The sequence below is a fragment of the Staurois parvus genome, unplaced genomic scaffold, assembly GCF_062004578.1.
Source record: "Staurois parvus isolate SC_StPar_1 unplaced genomic scaffold, SC_StPar_1.0 ptg001532l, whole genome shotgun sequence".
Lineage (NCBI taxonomy): Eukaryota > Metazoa > Chordata > Amphibia > Anura > Ranidae > Staurois > Staurois parvus.
Window position 1 is genome coordinate 179,616 of NW_028319328.1, and position 6,655 is coordinate 186,270.

A 6,655-nucleotide genomic window follows, 5' to 3' on the forward strand; every position below is an offset into this window, starting at 1 on the left:
TATCACATTGTATTGTTATTGTACTGTCTCATGTACTGTCTCCCATTGTAATGTACAGCACTGAGCAAACTGTTGGCACTTTATAAATACGGTATAATAATAATAATAATAATAATAATAATAATAATAAAAGGATTGAAATGTAGACAACATGTCATCCTTAATGGAGGTGAGCACTTTATGGCAGGCTGTAAAGGACTTATCCTTAATTAGGCTAGCCACACAATTGCAGCATAAGGGTTTTTCCCAGCTGAACCCAATTTAGCTGCACAAACTGCACACTTCTTCTTGGGGGTCTGACTCTGCACTTTGTCCTGGACTTTAACCTACAATGAGCAAGAAAAGACACAATACAGAAAATAATCAGCACAGGGCCCCTCATAGAAAACCGCTGTGCTGGGGGAGCAGGAAAAGGAAGTGTGCCCGCCCACCAGGGTCAGCAAGAGGGATCAGAGTCCCCAAGCTTACCTTAGAGGAGCCAGTGCCTGAAGGACCAGGGACTGCCTGAGAAGTGTCAGCGCCTTCCATATGTCCCTCTTGGTGAGGAGCCACAGGCTCTGCTGGGTCTGTACACCAGACTGGCTGCCTGTGCTAATATGGAGACTGGAACCACGAGTCTCTGGCGCCTGTCGATGACGTCACCGCAGCCGGAACTTCCGGATCCTGGACAGCATCCAGAAGTTGGGGCTACTTGCACGCCTGCTTGGCTGTCACTCTGCCCCAATGTGCATCGGCTGCTAGAGCCCCCCCGCATGGGAAGGAGAACGACAGGCATTAAAAGTCCTGGACCCCTCAGGACACCCCCGATGATGGTTATCATCCACTGAGGCATGGAAGGACATCAGGAGCGCAGCCCCACTTCCCCTGAAGGGATCGCGTCGGGCAGGAGGAAGTAATCCAGACCGGGAGCCACCAGCAACCTCTAGGGCCCAGGGCTTCCAGACAATCAGTTCCTTGATGACTGCACCCATCCTTGCAGAGGAAACACTAAAAACTCAGGAGGGAGGCCTGGCGATCCGCCTTTTATAGTACTGTGCTTACGTGTTTCATGTCCCAGAGGGAGGAGCTCTGTCTCAGGAAGGCTGTCCTGGAGGACGTTTGGAGAAATGAACATTAGAATGTCTGAGAGACAAAAGCCAGAAATAGATCAGTGGCTGCATGCACACCTCATTGTTAGGCTGCAGGTAGAGAGGCAGAGATGAGGCAGGATTTATCATGAAATACAAATTAAAGTGTATTATTATCAAAACAGCCAAGAATATTTCACAAGGTCTGAAAAGTATGTACCGTATATACTCGAGTATAAGCCGAGTTTTTCAGCACATTTTTTGTGCTGAAAAACGGCCCCCTCGGCTTATACTCGAGTCAACGTCTGCAGGGGGCTGCTGTCTCTTATCTGGCTCCGGTCCCACGACGATCCGGTCCAGGAAGCGCGGCTGCTCCTTCATTCGGTTCGTCCACTGGATGTTCGTGCGGCTGCTCGGCTCCGCCTTCTCACCGGTGATTGGCCGCCAGAACTGTAGCTCAGGAAAGGCACACAGGCGGCCAATCACCGGCGAGGAGGCGGAGCTGAGCGGCCCCGCGAAAATCGAGTGAAGGAGATGCAGGTAAGTGTGCCGTGCTTAGGTGCTGCTGCAACCACATATGCTGGCTGCAGCAGCACCATACTGGAACAGGGGTCAGCAAGTGTCAGTGGGAGGAATAGTGCCCCATCATTGGTGTCACTGATACCAATGATGGGTCATTATTCCTCCCACTGACACCAACGATGGGGCACTTTTCCTCCCCCCCACTGACACCAACGATTGAGCACTATTCCTCCCCCCCCACTGACACCAATGATGGGGCACTATTCCACCCCCCACGGACACCAATCATGGAGCACTATTCCACCCCCCACTGACACCAATCATGGGATACTATTCCTCCCTCCCACTGACACCAACGATGGGGCACTTTTCCTCCCCCCCACTGACACCAATGATGGGGCACTATTCCTCCACCCCCCACTGACACCAATGATGGGATACTATTCCTCCCACTGACACCAATGTTGGGACACTATTCCTCCTACTGACACCAATGATGGGACACTATTCCTCCCACTGACACCAAAGATGGGGCACTATTCCACTGACACCAATAATGGGGTGCTATTCCCCCCACTGATACTAATGATGGGGCACTATTCCTGCCACTGATACCAATGATGGGGCACTATTCCTCCCACTGATACCAATGATGGGGCGCTATTCCTCCCACTGACACCAATGATGGGGCACTATTCCTCCCACTGACACCAATGATGGGGCACTATTCCTCCCACTGACACCAATGATGGGGCACTATTCCTCCCACTGATACCAATGATGGGGCACTATTCCTCCCACTGATACCAATGATGGGGCACTATTCCTCCCACTGATACTAATGATGGGGCACTATTCCTCCCACTGACACCAATGATGAGGCACGATTCTTCCCACTGGTGTTCCCACCCTCGGCTTATACTCGAGTCAATAGTTTTTCCCAGTTTTTTGTGGTAAAATTAGGTACCTCGGCTTATATTCGGGTCGGCTTATACTCGAGTATATACGGTAAGTCATCGAGATATTCCACAATTTAAGAAGAAGAGCATAACTGCAGGTAGTAAATGTAAGAGAGGAGTTGCAGGTGATACGATGGTGGGTAGTATGTACAGGAGAGGAGTACGGAGGTATGACAGTGATCGGTATGTACAGGAGAGGAGTATGGGGTGTGTGACAGTGATCGGTATGTACAGGAGAGGAGTGTGGAGGCATGACAGTGATCGGTACATACAGGAGTATGGAGGTATGACAGTGATGGGTATGTACAGGAGAGGAGTGTGGAGGTATGACAGTGATCGGTATGTACAGAAGAGGAGAGTGGAGGTATGACAGTGATGGGTATGTACAGGAGAGGAGTACGGCGGTATGACAGTGATCGGTATGTACACGAGAGGAGTGTGGGGGTATGACAGTGATCGGTATGTACAGGAGAGGAGTACAGAGGGTATGACAGTGATCGGTATGTACAGGAGAGGAGTACGGAGGTATGACAGTGATGGGTATGTACAGAAGAGGAGTACAGAGGGTATGACAGTGATGGGTATGTACAGGAGAGGAGTACGGAGGAATGACAGTGATGGGTATGTACAGGAGAGGAGTACGGAGGTATGACAGTGATGGGTATGTACAGGAGAGGAGTACGGAGGTATGACAGTGATGGGTATGTACAGGAGAGGAGTACGGAGGTATGACAGTGATGGGTATGTACAGGAGAGGAGTACGGAGGTATGACAGTGATGGGTATGTACAGGAGAGGAGTACGGAGGTATGATCGTTCCCAGGGAGGAGTATCTCAGGAAGGGTCTATACTCCACCATAACTCTGGTTCTCGGAGTGTCAGGTCCCAGCGGGTTCTCCTGGTGTCTCTCCTGTTATTCTGTCTCGGACACATCAGAGGAACATGGTGGGAGATCGGCCTGAATGTCCTTCCTAGGAGGGAATACCGGAGCCATTCTGAGGCCCATTTAATGGCCGGCAATGAGGAGGAAACCAACACTGAGAAGTAGATGCTGAGATATATACAGCACGGGGCAGCACAGTGGCTGAGTGGTTAGCACTTCCACCTGGCAGTACTCTGTTGTTTCAAATCCCAACCATGGCACCACCTGCCTGGAGTTTGCATATTCTCCCTGTGCGTGTTTCCTCCGGGAACTCAGGTTTCCTCCTACACTACAAAGACATGCTGGGAGGTGAATTTTCTCCTGTCTAAGTTGTCCCTAGTATGTGTATGTATGAATGTGAGTTAGGGCCCTTAGATTGTACGCTCCTCGGGGGCGGGGACTGATGGGAATGTACAATATAGATGTAAACTGACGGCGCTATATAAGTACCTGAAATAAATAATAATAATACACCCAGATCATCGATGACGAGGAGGAAGGTTCGGTCACAGATGATTGGTCCGTCTATAGCAGGGACAGGAGCCGGGACCAGGAATAGGAGATCCACCTGACTTACCCGTGTGCTCTGACATGGAGAAGATCCCATGCTGGCCCTATGGTGGCCGTGTGTTCAAGATGGAGACCGACAATCACAGGACCTTCTAGAAGCCGATCTAAAATGGCTGAAAGGAAGAAAGTTTTCCCGGGACAGGAAGTGACACAGACAGGAAGTGACTGCTGACAGATTTATACAGAGGCTGCAGTATGGAGAGCAGACACTAGATGGTGCTGATCCAACAAAATATGAATAGCATAAAACAACAGGGAAAATAACCTGAAATGTAAAAGACGATGGCGGCTCGTAAACTTCTTATTTAGCAGCTTGATGTCATTGTCCCACTCTACAGGTTACATCACATCATGTGCCTTCCTCAAGAGTTGGCCATCTGACCTACAGCTGCCTATATATACCATTATAATCCTTAATATACCAATCGGGCACCATTATGTTGTAGCCTGTCTGTCCCTTATTCGGTGGCCATTTTCCCTTGGTCTAATTGAAAGTTATCACATTACTGTACAGAGGATTAGATCTTCGTCCTCCATTTTGTTGTAGCCCGCCTGTCCCTCCTCCGGCGGCCATTTTCCCTTAGTCTGATATGAATGCTGGCACATTTTGTCTCCTGATATTAGACATTAGCCGGGTGATTGTATACACACAGCGGGCAGATCTCAATCAATGTCACCCACTAGTCTATACTGTCACGGGGTTGGCCAGCCAATCATGTGGCTCCTATTCTGTCCTTCCAATGACCATTCCTAGTACATAGGACTCATCTTCCATACTACATTCATGATACAACAAGATGGAAACTCCCAATATACAGAGAAAATCTCCCATAAAATACATAGAAATCAGATCTGCCCTAAAGGTCCATAAACATAAGAAGATTGCCCCCGACGCCCCCAGATTCATCTACAATACTAGCCAAGGTGTCATTGGTCCCCCTAATACATGGACAGTACCTGTTTCATGTACAGGAATGAAGACAACACAAGCTGCTGGTGTGAGGAATCATGTTGTACAACAGAACTGCATCCAGGTCAGCATAGAACAGGAAGCAGGAAGTATAAGGCGATGCAATATTCCCGGATACAAGTCGGGTCACAGTATTTGTACAATGACTCTATAACGTCTCCCTTTTTTACATTATTTATTTATTTATCGAGTTTATATAGCGCCAAAGGGTTTGCTCAGCGCTGTACAATAGAGGGGGGACAATACATGAAACAGAACAGTAACATCAAACAGTACACAAGGGGTAAGAGGGCCCTACTCTTTCGAGCTTACAATCTAGGAGGGAGGGGGTAGAGGCACAGGAGGAAACGGCTGTGGGGGATGGAGTGGTAGGAGGAGGGAAGGGCAGCGGCTGTTAGGTGAGGGTGGGGTAGGCTTCCCTGAAGAGGTGGGTTTTCAGGGAGCGCATGAAGGTGAGGAGGGACGGTGACAGTCTGATGGATTGGGGTAGTGAGTTCCAGAGGATGGGGGAGGACCTGGAGAAGTCTTGCAGTCGTGCGTGGGAGGAGGAGACCAGGGAGCAAGATAGAAGGAGGTCTTGTGAAGAGCGAAGGGTACGGGTAGGGTGGTACCTGGGAATCAGATTGGTGAGGTAGTTAGGGGCAGTGTTGTGAATGGCCTTATAGGTCAGGGTGAGCAATTTGAATTTAATGCGTTGGGCAATGGGGAGCCAGTGGAGGGAGAGGCAGAGGGGGGTGGCAGAGGTGGAGCGGCTGGTGAGGTGGATGAGTCTGGCCGCTGAGCTCAGGATGGTCTGAAGCGGGGAGAGCCTGCACTGGGGTAGGCCAGTGAAGAGGGAGTTGCAGTAGTCCAGGCGTGAGATAATCAGGGAGTGTACTAGTAGTTTAGTGGTGTCTGGGGTAAGGAAGGAGCGTATCTTGGAGATACATTCCATTCAAACCTTGTAAACAATGAAACTAAAACAGATCCTGAACAGTCTTGAACATGGCATGCTGTGTGACTGGTAGATACACTACAGATTGAGTCTATCTGGTGGTCTGGAAACTCGACCACTACGCAAGGCCACAGGGATTTTCCTGGGGAAATCCGTTCAGCTCCAGAAGGTGTTGATAAGGAGCGACCCTCTTTCCTGGCTGGTGTGTTTGGCAGAGAAGAACTTGACGGGATATGTGGCTGCATTATGTCATCCTCGTATCCCGATATGACAGCGGAGTTCTCTCTGCTTTGAGTATATGGTCCAGTAGGACTCGGGGCATTGAGCACCTCAGGAGGATCACGTGCAGGATGCTCATAGGCTTGTGCAGGGAATCGTTCTGCCCTTCGCAGGTCCACTCGATTGAGGTGGTAAAGACTGCCTTCTACGTCCACAAGATCTGATCGAGGAGCAACCCTCTGAACACAGGAACCCAGTCTCCAGCGACCGGTCCTGTCACCTGGAAGCAGCTTCATACGGATTGGCTCTCCAATGCTTAGTTCAGGTAAGTCTTTAGCAGACACATCGTATGACAGTTTGGCAATCTGTTTCCTCCGCTGCAGTTTCGCTGGGACACCTGTAACCACACAAGGATCAAGTAATTTGTTGGCCACAGGCAATGAAGTCTTCAGTCTCCTAGACATCAAGCTCTGTGCAGGACTACTGTCCATGC

General features: G+C 49.8%; 1 protein-coding gene across 1 annotated transcript in view; it reads right to left on the reverse strand.

The window, feature by feature from the left end:
- LOC149435347 (uncharacterized) overlaps positions 1-4,149 on the reverse strand; it is a 50,319-nt gene extending 46,170 nt beyond the window's left edge. Inside the window, exon 1 of the mRNA XM_089662747.1 lies at positions 4,047-4,149. The gene's annotated coding sequence lies outside the window, so the exon portion shown is untranslated. The remainder of the gene's footprint in view (positions 1-4,046) is intronic.
- Between the last annotated feature and the right edge of the window lie 2,506 nt (positions 4,150-6,655).